The sequence below is a fragment of the Halichoerus grypus genome, chromosome 12, assembly GCF_964656455.1.
Source record: "Halichoerus grypus chromosome 12, mHalGry1.hap1.1, whole genome shotgun sequence".
Taxonomy (NCBI): Eukaryota; Metazoa; Chordata; class Mammalia; order Carnivora; family Phocidae; genus Halichoerus; species Halichoerus grypus.
In genome coordinates this window covers 65,296,841-65,321,286 of record NC_135723.1, presented here as the reverse complement: position 1 = coordinate 65,321,286, position 24,446 = coordinate 65,296,841, and the positions used below count along the sequence as shown (strand labels likewise).

Sequence of the window (24,446 nt, the reverse complement as noted above, 5' to 3'; positions counted from 1 at the left end):
CTATACAATTGATTTTTGTAATATTGTGTAATACTGACATAGTAAGTTGTATATCAACTTACTGATTAATCCATATCTATAGATTCTTTGGCATTTTCTATATACAGTAATACAACATCTGATAATAATGACAGGTTTTTTTTCTTCTTCAACATTTTTATTTAACTAGTTAGTTAACATAGAGTGTAATATTGGCTTCAGGAGTAGAATTTAGTGATTCATCACTTACATATAACACACAGTGGTCATCATAACAAGTGCCTCCTTAATACCCATCACCCATTTAGCCCATTCCCCCCAAATCCCTCCATCAACCCTCAGTTTGTTCTCTATCATTAAGAGTCTCTTATGGTTTGCTGCCCTCTTTTTTTTCCCCCTCCCATATGTTCATCTGTTTTGTTTCCTAAATTTCACCTATGAGTGAAATCATATGGTATTTGTCTTTCTCTGACTGTTGTATTTCGCTTAATATAATACACTCGAGCTCCATCCATGTCATTGCAAATGGCAAGATTTCGTTCTTCTTGATGGCTGAGTAATATTTCATTGTATATATATATACCACATCTTAATCCATGCATCAGTCGATGAACAGTTGAGCTCTTTCCATAGTTTGGTATTGTTGATAATGCTGCTATAAATATCAGGGTATGTCTACCCCTGTATTTTTGTATCCTTTGGATAAATACCTAGTAATATAATTGCTGGGTCATAGGGTAGTTCTATTTTTAACTTTTTGAGGGACCTCCATACTGTTTTCCAGGGTGGCTGCACCAGTTTGCATTCCCACTGACAGTGTAAGAGGGTTCCCCTTTCTCTGCATCCTCACAAACATCTGTTGTTTCCTGTGTTGTTAATTTTCACCATTCAGGTGTGAGGGGGTATTTCATCATGTTTTTTTGTTTTTTTTTTTAAGATTTATTTATTTATTCTGTGGGGGGAGGGGCAGAGGGGCAGAATCCTCAAACAGATGCTCCACTGAGTGTGGAGCCCAATGCAGGGCTCAATCTCACGACTCATGAGATCACAACCTGAAGTGAAACTAAGAGTTGAATGCTTAACTGACAGAGCCACCCAGGTGCCCCTCATTATGTTTTTTTAAAATTTTTTATTTAAATTCAATTTAGTTAACATATAGTGTATTATTAGTGTTAGGGGTAGAATTTAGTGATTTATCAGTTGCATAGAACACCCAATGCTCATTACATCAAGTGCCCTCCTTAATGCCCATTACCCAATTACCCCATCCCCCCACCCACCTCCCCACCAGCAACCCTGAGTTTGTTTGACTTGTATTTCCCTGATGATGGGTGATGTTGAGCATCTTTTCATGTGTCCATTAGCCATCTGGATGTCTTCTTTGGAAAAATGTCTATTCATGTCTTCTGCCCATTTCTTAACTGGGTTATTTGTTTTTTGGGTGTTGAGTTTGATAAGTTCTTTGTAGATTTTGGATACTAACCTTTATTAGATATGTCATTTGAAATATCTTCTTGCATTCCATTTTAGTTTTGTTGATTGCTACATTTTGTTGTGCAGAAGCTTTTTTTAAAAAATTTTTTATTGTTATGTTAATCCCCATACATTACATCATTAGTTTTAGATATAGTGTTCCATGATTCATTGTTTGTGCATAACACCCAGTGCTCCATGCAGAACATGCCCTCCTCAATACCCATCACCAGGCTAACCCATCCTCCCACCCCCTCCCCTCTAGAACCCTCAGTTTGTTTTTCAGAGTCCATCGTCTCTCATGGTTCTTCTCCCCCTCCGATTTCCCCCCCTTCATTCTTCCCCTCCGTGCAGAAGCTTTTTATCTTGATGAAGTTCCAAGAGTTCATTTTTGCTTTTGTTTCCCTTGCCTCCGGCAACAGGTTTAGTAAGAAGTTGCTGTGGCCAAGGTCAAAAAGTTTGCTGACTGTGTTCTCCTCTAGGATTTTGATGGATTCCTGTATCACATTTAGGTCTTTCATCTTTCATTTTGAATTTGTTTTTGTGTATGGTGTAAGAAAGTGGTCCGGTTTCATTCTTCTGAATGTCGCTGTCCGGTTTTCCCAATACCATTTATTGAAGAGACTTTTTTCCCCTGGATATTCTTTCCTGCTTTGTCAAAGATTAGTTGACCATATAGTTGTGGGTCTATTTCTGGGTTTTCTATTCTGTTCCATTGATCTATGTGTCTGCTTTTGTGCCAATCTCATACTGTCTTTGTGGCTACACCTTTGTAGTATAGCTTGAAGTCCAGAATCGTGATGCCTCCAGCTTTGCTTTTATTTTTCAGGATTGCTTTGGCTATTTGGGGTCTTTTGTGGTTCCATACAAATTTTAGGATTGTTTGTTCCAGCTCTGTGAAAAATGCTGGTGGTATTTTGATAGGGATTGCATTAAATATGTAGATTGCTTTGGGTAGCATAGACATTTTTTTTATTATTATGTTATGTTAATCACCATACATTACATCATTAGTTTTTGATGTAGTGTTTCATGATTCATTGTTTGCGTATAAAACCCAGTGCTCCATGCAGAACGTGCCCTCTTTAATACCTATCACCAGGCTAACCCATCCCCCCACCCCCTCCCCTCTAGAACCCTCAGTTTGTTTCTCAGAGTCCATAGTCTCTCATGGTTCGTCTCCCCCTCCGATTTCACCCCCTTCATTCTTCCCCTCCTGCTATCTTCTTCTTCTTCTTCTTCTTCTTCTTCTTTTTTTTAACATATAATGTATTATTTGTTTCAGAGGTACAGGTTTGTGATTCAACAGTCTTACACAATTCACAGCGCTCACCATAGCACACACCCTCCCCAATGTCTATCACCCAGCCACCCCATCCCTCCCACCCCCCACCACTGCAGCAACCCTCAGTTTATTTCCTGAGATTAAGAATTCCTCATATCAGTGAGGTCATATAATACATGTCTTTCTCTGACTGACTTATTTCACTCAGCATAATACCCTCCAGTTCCATCCATGTCATTGCAAATGGCAAGATTTCATTCCTTCTTATGGCTACATAATATTCCATTGTATATATATACACCACATCTTCTTTATCCATTCATCTGTCAATGGACATCTTGGCTCTTTCCACAGTTTGGCTATTGTGGACATTGCTGCTATAAACATCAGGGTGCACATACCCCTTCGGATCCCTATAGACATTTTAACAATGTTTGTTCTTCCAATCCATGAGAATGGAATTTTTCCCCATTTCTTTGTGTCATCTTCAATTTCTTTCATAAATATTCTATAGTTTTCAGAGTACAGATCTTTTACTTCTTTGGTTAGGTTTATTCCTTGGTATTTTATTGTTTTTGGTGCAATTGCAAATGGGATTGATTTCTTTTTCTGCTGCTTCATTATTGGTATATGGAAATGCAACAGATTTCTGTACATTGATTTTATATCTTGCGACTTTGCTGAATTCATGTATTAGTTCTGGCAAATTTTTGATGGAGTCTTTCGGGTTTTCTACAAAGAGTATCATGTCAGCTGTAAATAGTGAAAGTTTGACTTCTTCCTTGCCAATTTGGATGCCTTTTATTTCTTTTTGTTTTCTGATTGCTGAGGCTAAGACTTCCAGTACTATGTTAAATAGGAATGGTGAGAGTGGACATCTTTGTCTTGTTCCTGAACATAGAGGAGAAGCTCTCAGTTTTTCCCCATTAAGGGAAAAAGCTGCAGGTCTTTTGTATATGGCTTTTATGATGTTGAGTTATGTTCCATATATCCCTACTTTGTTGAGGGTTTTTGTGAAGAATAGATGCTATATTTTGTCAAATGCTTTTTCTGCATCTGTTGAGAATTGTACGGCTCTTATCCTTTCTTTTGTTAATGTGGTATATCACACTGAGTGATTGGTAAACATTGAACTACCCCTGAAGCCCAGGTGTAAATCCCACTTGATCATGGTGAATAATTCTTTTAATATACTGTTGGAATCAACTTGTTAGTATCTTGTTGAGAATTTTTACATCCATGTTTATCAGAGATATTGGTCTGTAATCCTCCCTTTTTTGGGATTTTGTCTGGTTTCGGAATCAAGGTAATGCTGGCCTCATAGAAGGTTTTCCTTCCACTTCAGTTTTTTAGAAAAGTTTGAGAGGTATAGCTATTAACTCTTCTTTAATTCTGGTAGAGTTCCCCTGGGAAGTCATCTGGCCCTAGACTTTTGTTTGTTGGGAGATTTTTTTTTTTGGGTCAGGGGGAGGATTTTTGATTACTGTTTCAATTTCTTTGCTGTTTATGGGTCTGTTCAAAATTTCTATTTCTTCCTGTTTCAGTTTTGGTAGTTTGTATGTTTCTAGGAATTTGCCCATTTCTTCCAGATTGCCCAATTTGTTGGCATATAATTTTTCATAATATTCTCTTACAATTGTTTGTATTTCTGTGGTGTTGGTTGTGCTCTCTCCTCTTTCATTCATGATTTTATTTATTTGCATCCTTTCTCTTTTCTTTTGGTAAATCTGGTTAGGGGTTTATCAATTTTGTTAATTCTTTCAAAGAACCAGCTCTTAGTTCTCTTGATCTGTTCTACTGTTTTTGTTTGTTTGTTTGTTTCTATATCATTTATTTCTCCTCTAATCTTCATTTCCTTTCTTCTGCTGCTGGCTTTAGGCTTTATTTGCTGTTCCTTTTATAGGTCTTTAAGGTAAAAGATTAGGTTGTGTATCGAGGCTTTTCTTGCTTCTTGGGGTAGGCCTGACTGTAATATACTTCCCTCTTTAGGACATGTCTTTGCTACATCGCAAAGGTTTTGGACTGTCATGTTTTCATTTTCATTTGCTTCTTTGTATTTCTTTTATTTCTTCTTTAATTTCCTGGTTAACCCATTCATTCTTTAGTAGGATGTTCTTTAACCTCCATGTATTTGTGGTCTTTCCAAATTTTTTCTTGTGGTTGACTTCAAGTTTCATAGTGTTGTGGTCTGAAAATATGCATGGTAGAATCTCAGTCTTTTAATTTTTGTTTGTTTGGGAAACTCTTTATCTCTCCTTCTATTCTGAATGACAGGCTTGCTGGATAGAGTATTCTTGGCTGCATATTTTTTCCATTGTTGAATGTTGAATATATCATGCCATGTTGAATATATCATGCTGAATATATCATGCCACTTTCTTCTGGCTTGTCAAGTTTCTGTAGATAGAGCTACTGCAAACCTGATCCGTCTTCCCTTGTAGGTTAAGGACCTTTTTTCCCTTCCTGCTTTCAGGATTCTTTCCTTGTCTGTGTATTTTGTGAATTTAACTATGATATGTCTCGGTGGTAGCCAGCTTTTGTTGAATTTAATGAGAGTTCTCTGGGCTTCTTGGATTTCAGCATCTGTTTCCTTCCCCAGATTAGGGAAGTTTTCAGCTATAATCTGCTCAGATAAGCCTTCTGCTTCTTTTTCTTTCTCTTCTTGTTCTGGGACTCCTATGATATGAATGTTATTATACTTTAAGGAGTCGCTGAGTTCGCTTAGTCTACATTCATGATCCAATACCTTTCTTTCCCTCTTTTTTTTCAGCTTCATTATTTTCCATAATTTTATCTTCTATATCACTGATTCATTCCTCTGCTTTGTTCATCCTCTTTATCACCGCATCTATTCAGTATTGCATCTCAGTTATAGCATTTTTTTATTTTGGCCCGACTAGTTTTTAGTTCTTTTATCTCTGCAGTAAGGGATTCTCTGGTGTCTTCTATGCTATTCTCAAGCCCAGTTAGTATCCTTATGGTTATTGTTTTACATTCTGGTTCAGACATCTTACTTGTATCTGGATTGATTAAATCCCTGGCCATGACTTCTTCCTGTTCTTTCTTTTGGGATGAATTCTTCCATCTTGTCATTTTGTCTGGGTCACTAGTTTTTGTGTGTGTGATTGTTAAGAAAGCCTGTGGTATTCCCACTCCTAAGAGTAATGGCTATATTAAGAAGAGGTTCCCCCCCCACCACCACCAAAAAAAAGGAAGCTAGATTCTAGGTGTGCTTTGGTCTGCTTATTAAAAGAAGCTAGATCGGGGCGCCTGGGTGGCTCAGTCATTAAGCGTCTGCCTTCGGCTCAGGTCATGGTCCCAGGGTCCTGGGATCGAGCCCCACATCCGGCTCCCCGCTCAGCGGGAAGCCTGCTTCTCTCTCTCCCACTCCCCCTGATTGTGTTCCCTCTCTCGCTGTGTCTCTATCAAATAAATAAATAAAATCTTTAAAAAAAAAAAAAAGAAGAAGCTAGATCAAGCAACAACACCAACAACAACACCAACAACACCTAGATCCTATTTCCCCTAAAGCTGAAGCTTTACTGCTCTCTATGATCAGTAGACTTGGTGGGTGAGGAGTTTGGGCTGGTCTTCTGAGGGCTGGGCCTGCTGCCCTACTTCTCAGGAAGACTTGCCCTGCAGGGTGCAGGGGGGTGGGGCTTGGTGTAAGTGGCTCCGGCCTCCACTGGGTGGTGCTATTTTGCTCAGTGAAGTCAGTCAGTGCTGATGCGTGGGGGGGAAATGGTGCCCTGCAGCTCTCTGGATCAGGAGAAGGGAGTTTGTGACCAACACTCTTTTTTTTTTTTTTTTTTTAAAGATTTTATTTATTTATTTGACAGAGAGAGAGACAGCGAGAGAGGGAACACAAGCAGGGGGAGTGGGAAAGGGAGAAGCAGGCTTCCTGCCGAGCCGGGAGCCCGATGTGGGACTCGATCCCGGGACTCCAGGATCATGACCTGAGCCGAAGGCAGTCGCTTAACCAACTGAGCCACCCAGGCGCCCCTGTGACCAACACTCTTGAGGAAGCCCTCACAGAAGAGGAAACAATCACCTTTCTTGTGTCCTCAGCTGCTGCCAGATCTCTGCCTTTACCCTGCCTGTGTCTGAGCTGTCCACCTGCCAGGTGGCACAGTACTCCTGTGTTTTATCTCCGGCATGGGGCTGGGTTTCAAAACTCCATGTTTTAGAGATCCCCATGGCATGGACCTGCATTGATCCCCTGGGGGAAGGTCTCTCTGTGCTGTGGGCGGTGCTGGTTTGTCCTAGAATTTGGTTGCATGACCACACCGTGGTTTGGAGTTTATGGTAAGGTGCAGCAGACAGCTAGCACCAAGGTTTGCAGGCTTCAGCCGGTGTCTCTGTTCCTATGCCAGTGAATAGGGCAGCATGTTAGTGCCACCAGTTCTCTTGTCCCCAGAGAGGTCATGCCACCATTCCCTAAGGCTCTCCAAGCAGAGGAACTGCTTCTCCCTATGAGACCCAGGGGATCCTCAGACTGTGCTGCCTGATTCCAGGTCTCTGCCCTCCTTCCCCACCAGAGCACCGCCAAGCCTGCCAGGCTCAATGCTGGCAATGGCTCAGATCTCCAAAACTTCAGCCTATGCTCTGCTGCTTATAAAAACTTGTGGTAGTCAGTCTTTCTCCTTTTCCCAGTCAGTGGTTTTAGGGAAGAGTTTTTCTTGTGCAATCCACTGTGAGTGCTTTCACTCTCTCTCTCTCTTTTCTTTTTCACTCCTCTCTCCATAATCAGGTCTCCCTCCCCTCCCCAGCACCTGCAGCTCTTCTCTCCCCCAGATCAACTCTCCAAAGCTTCTACTTTCCATGAGGTGGTCATTTTTCTACCTGTAGATGTGCAGTTTTGTTATCTCAGTCCTCAAATAGATTTCTTGGGTGTTCAAAATGATTTGATATTTACCTAGATGTGTTTGAAGGACGAAGCAAGCTTAGGGTCCCCCTACTCCTCCACCATCTTATCTCCTCCTCAGTAATGGCAGTTTTAAATAATTTCACCTTTTATTTCTCTTTCTTGCTATTACACCAGCTTGAACATCTAGACCAATGTTGTATAGAGGTGAGAATAGCAGCATTTTTTTTCTCCTTTCCAATCTCAAAGGAGAAAATTTTAACACCTTCCCATTAAGTATGATTTTACTGCAATTTTTAGATACTATTTATCAGACTAAGGAAGATTCCCTCTATTCTTAGGTTGCTAAGAGGATTTACATGTGTGTTTTGCTGTTGTTTATCATGAAAGGGTAGTGAACTTTTAAAATGCTTTTTTCCCTGTACTTGTTGAAATAATCATAAGGCTTTCCTCTTTTATTCTATTAATTGATTTTGGAATGATAAAATTATTTTGGCATTCCTGGAACAAATCCAATTTCATTGGAATGTATTATCCTTTATACTTGGTTCAGTTTGCTAATATTTAGTTAGCACCTATTTTTAAATTTTACATCCATTTTCTAGAGTGAGATTGACCTATAATTTTCTTTTTTGTACTGTTTTGTCTGATTTGGTATTGAGGTAATACTGGCCTCATAAAATGACTTGGAAAATGTTGCCTCTTTTTCTCTTCACTGGAAATGTCTGGGTTGATTGGTCTTATTTTAAATATGTGATAAAATTCTTCAATTTTATTTTTGGAATAGTTTAAATTATGGGTTCAATTTCTTTAGTAGTCATCAGATCTCTCAGTACTATTTCAGTTATCTTCAAAATGTTTAATCTCATCTTTGACTTCCTTGAACATATTAGCTTATGTGTCTTAGATATAAATTTTATATCTGATAATTTTATTATCTGCATATCATGTGGCTTTGTTTCTATTATTATTTTTCTTAGTTTTCATTTGTAGTGTTCAGATATGCCTGGCTGTTTCTTATTGTATGATGGACATTGTAAATGAAAAATTATAAAGGCACTTTAGTCTAAAATGATGCTATCTTCCTCCAGAAAGGATATTTTGTTTGCTTCTGGTACTTGGCTGTACTGGGGAAATCTACGCCCCCCCCCGCCCCCCCCCGCCCCCAGCAATCATTTTCATCCAATCAAGGATTGAGGTTGTTTGAACCTGGTCTGCTCTCTGTCATTCTCCTTACGTATACTCCCTCCAGCTCTCATCTTAAAGCTTTTTTGGTAGGTGTTAAACTCCAATTTTGTCCCCCTTGCCCTATGACTCTGTCAAAAGTTCTAAGTTTGACAACTTTTAGCTACCTCTCTGGATCTGCAAAATACTTCTAGGGACCAGTCACCTGAGTTTCCTTCCTCTAGCATCTGGCTCTGTAATTCTCCACTGAAGCCTTCAAATTATTTTTTTTAACATTTGCCCAGTTTTTTTTCTAGCTGTCCTCAGTGATAGGGTCATTCTAAATCTAGACTGGTATTATTGCAAGCAGAGCACCTCCATATTATTCAATTTTTAAACTGTATACTTCCGTTATTTTGATTTAAATCAACAACAAACAAAATAAGGAATAGATTTACAGAATCAGAATCACTGTGGACAAAAGCCTAGAAATTTACCTTTTTAAAACAAACATCCTAAGTGACCTTTGTATATAATAAAATTTGAGAAGCACTTTCCTAAACCATCATTATCCACCAGTAGCTAAACACTGTGTTTGTTTCTCAGATAAATGAGTTGGAAGTAGAACTCCAAAAGTGGTTGGGGTCACAAGAGACAGTTAGTTTGGGGGTGTGGTCAGGGACCTGGACTCTTGTCAGGAAAAATGAAGATGGGGTGGGAGTGAAGGGTTATGTTGAAAAGCCCTAGTCAGGAGGAAAGACCTGAGTGTCTAGCAAGTGTACTGATGTGTGTACTTGTGTGTAGAGAGATAGAAAGGGCTGTGCTTGTGGGGAAATGCCCCGAAAGACCCAAGTCATGGAATGAGGTCCTGTCCCTAGGGAAATGAAATCTGCTCCCTGCTGCACTTAATACAAAAATCTGTAAGGTGGTAGTTGGCACAGAAATCTACACTGAAAGGACAGATTAATTCTCTCCAGTTAGCCGTAACTCCTTCGTGATATATTTATTCAGTGGCTCCAATAAAATGTCCATGAGAAGTAAACACAAACGAGGCCCCAGTTAATGACAGTAACTCATACTTCACAGATGGGACACTATAACAATGAGGTTTGGCAGGGAGTGGGAATTACCCCAAAACAAGACAAAAATAAGCCGACACCCATAATAAGTGTTGGATGCCTTAACGAACAGAACGGAGGGCGTTTTTGTTCATAGCCCCCAGAACAAAGCTCAGGGCTACTGAGATAGAGATGGCTACTCATTCACGGCTTCCTGGGCCATGTGCCATATTTGCAGCTAGCCCATCAGACCTGTCCTTTCCTTGAAGAAATCAACACCATAAACAAAGAGTCTGGCTCTCTCTGCATGTTTGTTTTTGCTATGACTCTCTTGGAAACTGGCTGAGAAAGGCAGGACATTGTTGGACTATCACTCAGAAGCACACCATTTCTCTGACTTGGCTTATTCCTACCACCTGGGATGGGGGAAAAGAAGGACAAGCCAGTTTTGATGTTGCATATAGCAGGAATTAGGTGCACTCACACTTGGCTTTGTTTTTTCTTTTCTTTTCCTTTTTCTCACCAGGATTACATATAGGGAAGAGGTACCATCGTAAAAATCCTATTGAATTTTTTAACTTGTATTTTTCATCCATAGGCAAATGCATTCTCATGCTCAGAGTCTGAGAGAGAAGGAACTTGCTCTGTGTGCCACACAGTCACTGGCCTGCTCCAGCAGCTTACTTGCAGACTTACAGAGGCCTCGCGGGATAAAGAAGGTAATGGACACAAGACCCTACCTGATTTCACTAATATTCATGGTGCAAAATTCTGGGCTAAGGGTTGGAAATCTGAACTGCTGTGTCCCTTTACCTCCCTTCTTTAATTAGTTAATTTACCCATTTTGCATACCTACAGAGAATTGTGGAGATAAACAGGATTACTATACTAAAGCAGTGTCTTAACCTCTATCAAAAGGCTGACTGAAAGAAACAGTATTTATGGACTACTGCATAAAGAATATGCACTGTATTTATTCTTCTGGATATTTTTTAAGTTATCCTTGAATTAAGTCATCTCACTAAAGAAAGTATTTGAGCATTACTATATAGCTCCCTTGCCCCCACCTACCCCTATAGAACCACTCTTGTTGAAGCATCCTTTGTTGTGTGCAATGTCCCTGGCTCACCCTATGAGGGGAGAGTAGCCAAAATGGCATCAAGTGTGGTGTGGTCTCTCCTTCAAGGATGATGTTCATTAAACAACCCTGCATTCTCTTTCTGAAGAAGTTTTTTTCGGTTTTAGTATCAGGAATACCTTATACTAAAATGTTTTATTGTTCTGTTACTAACATTGAATTAACTGATCTGGTTTCCATTTTCATGTTGATTATCAGAAAGCTCAGGTCTAAATTTGAGGTCCCACAGCATAGAGAATTTGTTTAAAAAGTGAGATTTTCTTCTAGTGTGCTCAGTGTTAGTCCTCAACTTTGGAAATTCCGAGGATCCAAAAGATTCAGAACTTTCTTTTCCTCACCAAAGAGATACATACAATGCAAGAACACTTTCAAGGGGCTAGAAACTCAAAGGTGATGTTATCAATTGCTATTTATGTTACAGTTTATGTAACTTTCATGTGCCCGCTAATTTCTAATAACAGTAGATTAGCATTTTCCCAGGTTACTATAAGGACTTGGAAAAAAAAATTGGTATTAATGATATAATATTTCAGCAGGTGAATGTATTATATTTCCCTTAGTCATTGCCATGTTGTTAGTCATTAAAGCTTATTCAGTGTTTTGCTGTCATCAATAATGCTGCAGCAGACATCCTTGTGCACAAAGCTCTTCCATAATCTACATACTTTTCCACAGACCAGATTGCCAGAAGTAGAATTACTGGGATAAAACATGAATGCTTTCAAGCTCTTGATTCATTGTCAAGTTGTGCAAAGATCACTTGAAAAATATTTTTGGAAACATAAAATAAAGTGGTTTGGGGAAAGGGAAAGATGTGTTTTCATGTTTTTAAGAGGAAAACATTCCTATAGAGGTAGATTTACAGTGAAGATAATGAAGTGTGCCCTGCAGAGCTCCTCACTTGCACAGGCTTTCTCCCAGGCCTTGGACGATCACCAGTAACGTGCTCATATGGTCATATGTTGCTTGATTGCTTTGTAAATGGCTAAAGTAAGACATTTTAACCCAGTTTGCAAGACTGTTGTCTCTCTCCACTCCATCTTCTACTTTATCACACCTCTCATCAGGTTGGTGGTTTTGAAATATCATGGTCATTTTGGTGATATGCCTAAGGGGAAGTTGAATACCTAATTTTGTTTTTATAATATTATATAATTTTTCTTAAAGAGGGCCCTTAAAAATTGTACCAGCTTTCAAGCCTCACAAAACCTGCATCTGACCCTGGATTTCTACTTAAGATAGGCAAGTTGAAAAATGACAGTATCCATATACTAAACCCTATGGAATTCATACCAAGCAGAGTCGGTTTTGAGAAAAGCCAAGAGCTGTGCTCTGGGCCAACTCTTGGATGCAAGAGCAGGATAAAAGCTCTGAAAACTGTATTTGTTGAAAGCCGGCTTTCCTGGACAGATGGAAAAGAAGTCTGCCAGTGGCTGGGCCTTTGAGAGGAAGAAAAGGCTCCATCAGGATCCTTGCTCTGGATTCCAGGAACAGGATCTGAATTCCTTTCATCTGGGTGGTTGTGCTCACAGTCCTTGGCACCATTCCAAAGATCAGACTGAAGGCAGGGCTCACCATGGCTCCATGCCAGGGCTAGGGCTTAGTGGCATCAAGAGTGCCAAAGGGAAATCAGGAACTGCCCTAGAAGTGGCTGGGATGGTTAAGACCCAAGATATGGTTGACTGGTACCCACCAACTCCATCCTTTAGGCCTTGATTAGGGAAAGGGAGTGAAGAAAACTTATATTCACACACATAACTCTATTCCCTATGCAAAGTCATTTGTTTTCCCTTTGCTTTTGTAGGACAATAGGTATAGGAATAAAGATAGATTGAGGAAGAAAAATGATGATGGGAGGGACATCTAAGGTCTCTTAGAAGTGGAGGGCAGGGAAGAGGTACCTAAAGCTAGCCAAAGGGCTAGCATATGCCTTTGATTTGGGGGAACAGTCTCAGTTCTTAATGTTCCTTCCTATTGTCTTGATTTGGAGTTTGGAACTTATGGAACAGGTCTCTCTCTGCTTCTCAGAGCCCCATCTTTGCTATTGAAAGAAGGGTCATAAAAGAGAGAAGATAGGATCTGAGTTTGAGAAGAAAGGGTAGTAAGGGGACTAAGGAGGCTGAGAGCCTGGAAAAGGGATCACAGTCTCCACAGAGTGCAGTGACAAAGCCCCACATTCTGGTTTTTGAATTTTGATTCATACATTAAAGCAAAAAGAGACTTCAAATCTTTTAAGTCAGAATTTTGCATATACAATAATAATCAATAAACAAATTAAAGCTTTCCAGGGACTGATTTCAAAACTCCACTGGAGACCAATCTCCCTTGTCTCCTGCAGCCTGCTCCGCCCATGCCCCCAGAAGCTGGACTACAACACTCCACCACCACATGTGAGGAAGAATCCAACCCAGACTTGAAGGATGCTAAATCTTTCCTAGTCCATGGAATGTAATTATCATTAAGGTTGAAAAATGAGGGCGATGAACAGTAGTGGCAGGTTTTTTCAAGTTTACATAAACACTGGCTGCAGGGAGATGGCTGGAACATTGGAATCAAAGCATCCTTGTCACATCAGTGCTTTAAATCTCTAAGCAACTCCTTGAAGATCATCTGGCCTCTGTGAACATAGCAGCTGATAAAAGGCCCCTCTAAGCTCACTTCTTATCTGCTCCCACAAGCACAGACTGCCCTAAAGTAGCATCCTGGGGAACCCAGCCACCCAATAGTGCATGGGAAGTGCCTGCAAGCCACAAGACAGGGACAGGCTTCTGGAGCAGTTCCTGTAGGTGTATTGGGCTCAGGAAGGCTTCTGGACTGTAAAGTTGTCCCACAGTAAATCATGCTTCAATCCCCTCCAAGGCCACATTTATTTCATTTGGTCAAATGAATTCCTAGGCTACCAACAAGAAGCAAGAGAGCTATGGCGTACTTGAGGAGAGTGAGGAGAAAGAGAAGGAATGTGTCTGTGTCCTTTGTCTTAAAGATCAGGAAATCTATGACTTGAACAAAAGCAAAAACTGGGACTAAGATGTCTTCCCCAGGTCTTGTCCACCAGGGAATCCTCTGAACTCCTTTCATTTTTGAGCAGAATATTGATGTGAGCCCGCATCCTCTGGGGGCCTTGTATGGTGGCTAAGCTCCCTGACACTACTCTTGATTATGGTGTTAAATCATGAAGATAAACACGAAAGGGGAGGAGGGGCTTCTTAGCCTCAAATTAGCAAGCAACCAATGATCAGTAGCTAGTAGATAGTTCAACTGAGTGATTTCAGCCAACGAATCCAATTTTCCCTCAATTAAAGGCCATTTCAGAAAAAAAAGAAAAAACAACCACTATAAATTGCCTAGTATAGTGCCAAGCATGTCATAGTCCATCAATAAATGTTGGTTCCCATTTAACACCTGCCCTGCATTTCTTCACTGTGGATGGTTCATGAATCATCTATGCTCAAAGGAAGGTCTGGCATATAGAAAAGCTGTACCAAGATATAAGGTTTTACTCCACTATTAAGATCAGTATCATTAGATCAGTTACTAAAATTAACCATGGGAAAATTTCTAAAAATGAGAAGAAGTAAAAACCAGAAGTAATTTCTTCACAATGGTATGCTGCCTATTATTTTTAATAAAAGAATGTGAAAATTTTCTGATGACACTAGCAAAGCAGAATAGAGCTGGCACTAGATTTGTCCATGAATCTGAGATTACAACTTGACGGATTCTATTTTTGCACTGTGATATCCATCCTTGACTTTGAGATATTAAGTCTGGGATCATGTAAGGAGCTTCACTTGGGCCATCTTCTTACCTTCTTTAAGAACTACACCAAAGCCATACCAATTGTGTGGGTTGCAAACTAGTTTAACCTACTAAGCTACTAAAAAAGCAATGATCATAAAAACAATTCTGAACTGATTTGTCTAGTCAAACAGGCAAACCTTGATTCATTTGTTCATCTACTGTTTTATTAATTTAATATGTTCTAGGAACTATTTTAGCTCTTGGACACAGAGATAAATAAGACACAGTCTCTAACCTACTGTCTCCCACAACCACACACAAACACACACACATATATCTATAGGATTCAATAGTCAAAAGGGGAGACAATTCCTATAAAAAATGAATCACAATACCAATCTGTTAAATAGCTTAGCAGAGATCACCCCAAAGTGCTCTAAGATCGCGGGAGAAAGGATTGTCAACCCATCCTTTCCAATCCTTCCCAATAAAGGAAGACTTAACCAAAGAGGTGAACTTTCTGCTGGTTCTTAAAGCAATCAGTCTGGTTTGCGTGTCTAAACACCTACTCAGTTAGCCGACCAAACTGACCAAGACCTGATGTCCAGAGGGAAGCTTATTTCTTAATGTCATGCAAATATGATGACAAAAAGAGAGAAAGAAAAGGAGAGGAAGGGAAATCAGAGAAAATGTATTGTCATTTTAAAAAGTACCTTCTAAGGTACACTGCTGACTGTACCTTCTTTGGAGATACATCAAGAAGAAAAGAAAACTTTATTGATGAATAGAGAATGGATAGATATAAGATAAAGCAAATAGGGTTAAATGTAATTGTCAAAACTAAGTGAGTATATGGGTATTTGTTGTACAATTCTTTCAACTTCTCTCTGTTAAAATTTGTCATATTATAATGCTAGGGAAAAGTCACTTTGTGTAAATTTTCCTGAATGATCTGTGCAGTTTTAGATTTTGATTATCTTTCATTATTTGTCCACTGCTATTTTAAGTACTCCATGAAAAAATTTTTTAAAGGGCTTTATTCTAGTTCTTTTTCCTGAAATCTCCTGGAGAGTGGATTAGAGACTTCATTTAGAAACTGAAAGATTATTTAAACTAAAATCTACATACTGGCAGCAGCTTCCATTTGATTAGCCTGTAAAAACCTTAACTGTGAATCAAAAATAGGTAAAGACTTTTATTTTAATATGGCAAGCTAAGCACACACGTGTCCCCGTTCTCTGCCAAAATCTATTTTAAATGACACAAAGTATATAATATAAAAATAAATTTATAGCAACCTGGGAAACTGGAAAGGATACCACCAGTAGACCAACTATTTTGGAAAATTTCTAGAAATTAAAAAACTAATAAGATCGGAATGATAGAGAAACCAGAATAGAATAAACTACAACACAAAACAGAGGGGGAAAACCTGCTGCAGAGAAGAAAGCAGTTTTTCCCCAAAATAGCTCTTCAATCTTCAAACTCAGAACTAGAGGAGACCCTGGCCATGGGGCAATTCTCAGGACAATTAAGTAAGGGACCGCCTGCTGAGTCCCTGGGTCTGTAGTCCCCATCCACCCCTCTATATGAACTGGGAGGCTGGTCATAGTGTTTGCCTCCAGGACAAAGCCTTGAGAACACTTCCCCTGGTTGCAAATCTTCCTTTTGGGGCTGGGAGGACAGGGTGTCCTAACATTTTTGAGTTTGAAAAAAGAGAAGAGTAGAACAGAGCTCCAAGAAATTCCAGTCCTACATAACAGCCATGCAGGGAAAAGTGGGTAGGGAAGAAAGGCAGCTCTCCCAGAAATGAAAACACTAAAGTATTCTAGTAGTAGGGTAAAGTCTTCCTCACCTTGGCAAGCTTATGGGACCCCACTGTGCCTCTGTCCTCCACTCTAAAGAGAAACATGCCCATCAGCAGGCCCAGTCTACAGTTATCCCTTCTAGTTGGGGAGAAACCTATTATGGAAACGGATATACACAAAAAAGGAAATCTATACCAACTTCAAACACACATCATCCAATATTTCATTTATAAATATAAATGAACAATTAAAGATCATCAAACATTTGAGAAAACCAAGAGTGATAAAGAGCAAAGACAAAAAGGCAGAATGACCAATTTTAAAGAAAATGGAATATGTGAAAAATGGAAGAGAAGTTTTAAAATTTGAATTAACATCCTCTAAAACTTTCAGGAGGATTCGTGAAACAAGAACTAGAACTAGGTGTTATTTCTAAAGTAGAAGTCAAAAAATAAGAAGCAGTTGCTCAAAAGAAACGCTAAAAATTGAAGCAATTAAAATTTGGCCATCCAAGGCCAAATTAGAGATCTGGAAAATAAAGCAATGTCCCATAAAACAGAACAGTAAACAAAGAAATGAAAAATCTGACATAAAAGACTTAGGGTATATATTTAGAAGTTCCAGCATCTACTTAGTAGAAAAGAAAGAAAAACAGACTGGAGAAATGAGAAACAATAAAAGAAATAATCAAGGATAATTTTATTGAGATGAACAAAGATTTGGGACTTCACTATTGACCACTAAGCAAAAATGATTAATAAAGATGCTTATCTAGACATCCTAGAAAATCTGTTAACTCATTCTAAAATGAAAGTAAGGAATTACTTACAAAGAAACTGGCATTTGAGCAATATCCAACTTTATTTTTACAATACAGAATTCTAGAAGACAATAACATTATCACTAATGTGTAAGGTAAAAAAAAAAGCAAATATATCTTCAATTTTCAAAAAATTTATGCAAGAAAATTCTTCAGCAAGACAAAAAGTAAAATGAGCAAAAAGGAAGGCTTGAAATAAAAAGCTTGGTGATAAGTAAAAATAATTTAAAATATAAGGCTAAAGGATTTTATTATGGTTATGATCTTGATATAATTGTTATAAAATATTGAGGCAAAATATTAAACAAAATTGAGCAGTCTTGAACTAAAATTAGATATAATTTCAACTAAACAGAAATTTGTGGTGACAGGGAAAGTAAAATAATTGTATTTGTATAGAAAACCATGTGTGTATTTTTTCATCAATATATCTGAAAGTGTAATATTTGTTAATAACTTTTCCAGGGGTATGAATGGACTTTCACTTTTACTGTTTACAATTCATGCTAATAGAATTTTTATAGCAACTTTGTATTGCTTTTATAATTTAAGAAAGTAATAAATACATTTCTAAAGATGTTCACTAAAAATTTAAGAACAGTCACTGGAGTAATGAAATAATGCTCACCAAAGAAGATATATAGATGACAAATAAGCATATGAAAAGATGTTCCGTATCATATACCATTAGGTAAATGCAAACTAAAACAATAATGAGATACCACCACACACCCATTTAAATGGCCAAAATCCAAAACACTGAAGTAATCAAATGCTGGCAAGGATGTAGAACATCAGGAACTCTCATTCACTGCTGATGGGAATGCAAAATAGTACAGTGAAAAACTGAAAAACTGAGGGTCACTTTGGAAAACAGTTTGGCCGTCTCTTACAAAACTAAATATACTCCTACTATATGATCCAGCAGTCATGCTCCCTGGCATATATCCAAATGAGATGAAAACTGTTCATACAAAAACACACACATGGATGTTTATAGCAGCTTTATTCATAATTGCCAAAACTTAGAAGCAACCAATATGTCTTTCAGTAGGTGAATGGGTAACTAAACTGTGGTACATCCAGACAATGGAATATTATTCAGTGCTAAAAAGAAATGAACTACTAAATCATGAAGACATTGAGGAAGCTTAAATGTATATTACTAAATAAAAGAAGCCAATCTGAAAAGGCTTCATACTGTATGATTCCACCTATATAACATTCTGGAAAAGGTAAAATTATGAAGACAGAAAAAAAGATCAGTGTTTGCCAGGAAAGAAGAAGGAAGAAGAAAACAAAATTGAAATTATAAGCTAGCAGTAAGTGGTAATGAAAACACTACAGTTTGATATCTTTAAAATTTGACCAAAGAGTACTCAGAGAAAAATTAACAGCTTTAAAATAAATAAACCAAGCATTCAATGAATGAAGCTAAAAAAAAATAAAAAAAACTAAGGAAGAGATTAATTAAAAATAAGAACATAAATTAATAAAATATAAATTATACAAGCCACCAGAGAGGAGTAGGTAATTATAAAATCAAAGGCTGTTATTTTAAAGGTCAATTAGAAAGTTAAAGTTCTCAGAGAAATTAAAATACTAAATGATTTCACTTATATATGGAACCTAAGAAACCCCAACTAAAGATACTGAGACAATTTAAAAAGTTAAAATTCTGACATATCTAATCAGTAAGGAGAGAGAAAGAGAAAGAAAATATGTAAAATTTAGGAATGCATAGGAAGGTGGTTACATTTATTAGGAAATACTATATGTGAATTTATAAAAATATAAATTACTAAAATTGATGCAGGTTTGATAGATAATGCACAGATACAAGAACAACTAAAAAGTGTATTGATTTGGGACAGGGGAGAGACCAAAGTGGTTTTTTAAGCAGAAGTTACAATTGTCTACCTAGAATATACAAGAAACTAATTAAAACATTATTAGAATTAAAAAAAATTTTAAGTATGTGGCTGGATATTAGAACAAAGTGGAAAAATTAATAGCTTTTCTATATACCAACTCAAAAATGTAATATTAAAAATGTTATTTCAATACCAGAATCACACAAAGACATTATGACCAACAACTCCCATGAACATGATGCAAAAATTTTCAAGAAAATATTAACAAATCAAATCTAGTAATATATAAACAAGATATACAGCATGACCAAGTAGGGTTCTTCCCAGGAATAGCAAGTCTTGGAAAACCAACTTTGGAAAACATTCAGTGTGATTCATTATATTAACAGATTAAATAAGAAAAAGCATACGATCATATCAATAGAGGCCAAAAAAAGCACTGGACAAAATTCAACATTCATTTATAATAAAAACTCTCAGCAAACTAGAAACAGAAGATCCCAGATAAACAAAACCTGAGAGAATCCCCTGCTATCACCAGCCCTACAAGAAATATTAGGGGGATGAAAAGAAGGGACACATGCACCCCAATGTTCATAGCAGCAATGTCCACAATAGCCAAACAGTGGAAGGAGCCGAGATGTCCTTCAACCGATGAAAGGATAAAGAAGATGTGGTTCATACATACAATGGAATATTACTCAGCCATCAGGAAGGATGAATACCTACCATTTGCATCGACATGGATGGAACTGGAGGGGATTATGCTAAGTGAAATAAGTCAAGCAGAGAAAGACAATTACCATATTGCTTCATTCATATGTGGAACATAAGGAATAGCACAGAGGACAACAGGCGAAGGGAGGGAAAACTGAATGGGAAGAAATCAGAGAGGGAGACAAACCATGAGAGACTCTGGACTCCAGGAAACAAACTGAGGGTTACGAAAGGGAGGGGGAGTGGGAGGATGGGGTAACCGGGTGATGGGTATTAAGGAGGGCATGTGTTGTGATGAGCACTGGGTGTTATATGCAACTAATGAATCATTGAACACTACATCAAAAACTGATGATGTACTATATGTTGGCTAACTGAACATAATAATAAAAAATAAATAAAAGAAACTACCAATTAAAAAAAAGGAAATATTAGGGGGAGTCCTTCAAGCTAAAAGGAAAACACAACAGAGTAACTCAATTCTCCATGGAGAAATAGTTACAGAAGTAAATATACAAGCACGTATAAATGTGTAAGTGCACAAAATGTATATGGAATAAACGTATATAAAAAAACTAGAAACAGAAGAGAATTTCCTCAACTTGATAGTCTATAAAAATCATACAACAGTACAATGATGAAAACCTGAATGCTTTTTCCCAAAAATATGAAACAAAGGAGAATATCAGCTTTCATCATTCTTATTCAACATAATACTGGAAGGTTTATCCAGCTTAATAAGGCAAGAAAAGGGAATAAAAGGCATAGAGTTTGGAAAGGAAGAAATAAAACTTTCCCTTATTTCATAACATGATTGCTTATGTAGAAAATCCCAAGGATTCTCTGGAAACAAACAAACAAAAAACAAACAAAAATACTAGAACTAATTGATTTTTAACAAGGTTACACAGAATATAAGATCAAAAAACAAAAACCAATCATATTTCTATAGCAGGTGAATGTATGAAAACTGAAATTAAAAGCACAACGTCATATACAATCACTCCAAAAATGAAATACTTAATATAAATCTTTAAAAAAATGTAAGATACATATGCTGAAAATTACAGAGTTGATGAAAGAAATAAAAAATCTAAATAAATAGATACACCATTTTCAGGTATTGGAAGACTTAATACAGTAAAGATGTCATTTCTCCCCAAACTGATTCATAGGTTTAATGCAATTCCTGCCAAAAATCCCAGCAAGATTTCTGTAGGTATATACAAGCTTATTCTAAAATTTATATGAAAATACAAAGGAACTAAAACAACTAAAACTATCTTGAAAAATTCCACTTTATAGACTTACTACATAGCTACAGTAACCAATAGTATCTCCCTATTAAGGCTATTTTGAGGATTATAAAAGATAATATATGTTAAGACATTAGGTATGTATCTTGCACATAGTAAGTACCTAACAAAGTGAGCTATTACTCAAACATTTTACATCTGAGGAAGTGACATTTAAGTAAAATAAAATGCCCACAGTCATACAGATAATAAGTGTTGGAACAAGAATTTGAGCCAAGTCCCACTGACTCCAAGTCCCAGTGACTTACCACCGTATTATAAACATCACCAAAAAGAAATTACCTTACCACAGGCCACTCAAAACTTCCCACTCAAATCTTATTTGTCTATGGATGATAACACTCTTGAGATCTCTTCAGAGTATCCCAATTTACAAATATTAGAATCTTTTGTGGCCCCAACTGGTCTGCCTATTCAAGTCATTTTTTTATATTAGTTTTTTTCCTTGCTAAGAAGTGAATCCCATGGTTATCCTTGACTCCTTCAGTAATGGGACTCTGATAGATATTTAAGGACCCAAAAGTCCCAGTCTGTAAAACATAAAATGCCTTGTCCCCTTCCTATAAATGATTCATCACAAGTATTATCCCAACAAGCCTATGATCGATAGGAACATCTTCATTTGTGTGTAAATGACACCCGTCTTCTTGGGCCAGTGCTTTCTCTCACTCCTACACCTGCAGACACTAAAAGAGATTAAGTGGGTCTTCTCAATACATCCCATGAAATATTGATTAAAGGTCTAGTTAAATAAGTGTATTAATGTAGACTTAAAGCACTCAAGTGAGTAAGAACACCCCAGGGGGAAACATTTCTACAGAGCAAGTGAGACAAAAATTGGATACTTTGGAAATGGTGAGAATGTTCCTGGGTACACAGATCCTTTTTGCAATGTCACACAACAAAGTAGGACTTTTATCAAATGATCCCAGTGATAAAAGCCTGGCCCTTGGAGAAGAGCTAAGATGGGAGAGGGGAGGGGAAGTTAAAAATGAAACAAACGAGCAAGCAATGACATTATAAATTATTTCTCAGCAAATTCACTTAAAATCATGAAACTTTTTACTCTCTCTTTTTATTTAATCTCCTTCCCATTCCCCTCCCAACCCCCCAAAATAGAAATAAGCCATAATGCCCGCAATTCACTGCCTATGTTTCATTTCTTTGGGGAAAATCATCTCAGACTTAGCTTTTTCCTATGATTTGGGGGTACACTTAGTCTCTTTTTTAGAATCCAGGGAGACCCTTCATATTTCTTTTACTTAGAAATTGTAGATTGGGTGGATATAAGAGCTGCAAGAGGTCTTATAGAACTTCTAATCCTTTACATTTTCAAACAAGGAAACTAAGATCTATAAAGGTAAAAAAGACTTATCTAGAGACTCACAGTTTGGTAGCACTGGAATCATGCCATCAGATTTTCCAATCTGGGATAGAGGGGGAAAAATGTTGTCATTCTTCAGAAGGAAAATCTCTTTAGATAAATACCAAAAGTAGAAATATTCCTCTCCCACATCACAGCTCCAACTGTGTACAGAAGGTTGAGAATCTGCACATGGCCACTTTGCTCCCAGTCACCAGGGATCAGAGAAGGAACGGAACACCCCTCAGGGCATCCTGGATATCAGGGCAATCAGCCCTGGCATTTGCTATGTGTAAGGAACCAGGGTGGATGGGACTGAGCTGGCTGGCCAGGCACATTGGCCCTGCCTCCCACCCCATGTGCTCCCTCAGATAACAGGACTCTGAGAAACAAAAAGGAATGCCTCAAAGGACCGTTTCTTATGGCTTGTTTGGGTACCATCCAGAGACACAGAAAGGAGTTTCCCAGCCAGTGGCTACAACAAGTCTTACTGTCTACAACCCCAAAGCCAAGCTGCTAAATTGGGTCTAAATTTTTTTTTTAAACAAATTTAGCCCTATTACACTATTATAATACCTCTCACTACATAAATGGATGAAGTACTCCAATTAATAGACAAAGATTTGGGTTTAAGAAGAAAAAAAACCCAGACTGAGTTTAAGAAAATAACAACAACTACAACAACAATATATGGCTTGTAAGATGAACACCTAAGATATAAGGAACAAAAAGGGTAGAAAGTAAAAAATAATTATACATAGAACATAAATAATATTTTTATATAGTCTATGAAAACAACAACCACATGAAAGCTGGTGCAGCCATATTAATATTAAACTAGGTAGACTTCAGGTCAAAAAAGTCACTACATATTAAAAATACACTATATAATGATAAAGGTTTGGTTTACCAACATGTATACATCTAAAAATAGGCCCTCAAAAAATCTAAAGAGAAATTTTGACAGAGCTAAAAGGAGAAATAGACAAATCTACAAGAATCTTCTGTATTCTTAGTGTCAGACAAAGGAAGAACGTGGAAGAGAAGACATGAACAACACGATTATATATGCTAACCCACTGACATATATAGAACATGGCCAAATGCACATCTTTCATCTTTCAAACACAAGTGAAATGTAAAAAGAAGGGGGGAGGCAACATATACTAGGTCATAAAGAAAGTCCTATCAAATTTCAAGTGATTGAAATCATGTGGAGAATGATCTCTGATCACAATGAAATAAACCTAAAAATTAGAAAATACCCATATGTTTGGAAATTAGAAAATATACTCCTCAATAATCTGTGGGTCAAAGAAGAAATCACACTGGAATGAGACATTAAGTTTGAATATAAAGCTAACCAAAAAAATCTACATTTTAAAAAGTGTAGGCTGCAGCCAAAAGAGTTTTTAAGGAGGAAATTATAGCCTTAAAATGACTATATTAGAAAATAAGAGGGACCTCTCTTGTTTTTCTTGATCAGTTCTGCCAATTGATTTCTTTTTTTTTTTAAGTTTATTTATTTAAGTAATTTCTACACCCAACACAGGGCTTGAAGTCACGAACCCAAGATCAAGAGTTGCATGCTCTACCAACTGAGCCAGCCAGGCGCGCCTGATTTCTTGATCAATTTTAATAGTCTTAAAAAAACCAAACTTTTGGTTTTGTTGATCTGCTCTATTGAATCTGTGTTTTTTATTTTATTAATTTCTGTTCTCAACTTTATTTCTTTTCTTCCACTTTATTTCAGTTTATTTTGCTGTTATTTTTCTAACTTCTTCAAATAGATGTTTAGGTCAAATTGTTTCCTAGTTCCCCCTGAAAATTATACTGTAGCCTCCAA

At 37.5% G+C, this 24,446-nt stretch overlaps 1 long non-coding RNA gene across 1 annotated transcript in view; it reads right to left on the bottom strand.

Moving 5' to 3' along the window:
- LOC144379674 (uncharacterized) overlaps nucleotides 1-22,750 on the bottom strand; it is an 89,867-nt gene extending 67,117 nt beyond the window's left edge. The window contains exon 1 of the long non-coding RNA XR_013443002.1: nucleotides 22,625-22,750. This is a non-coding gene — a long non-coding RNA (uncharacterized LOC144379674). The remainder of the gene's footprint in view (nucleotides 1-22,624) is intronic.
- Nucleotides 22,751-24,446: the final 1,696 nt, after the last annotated feature.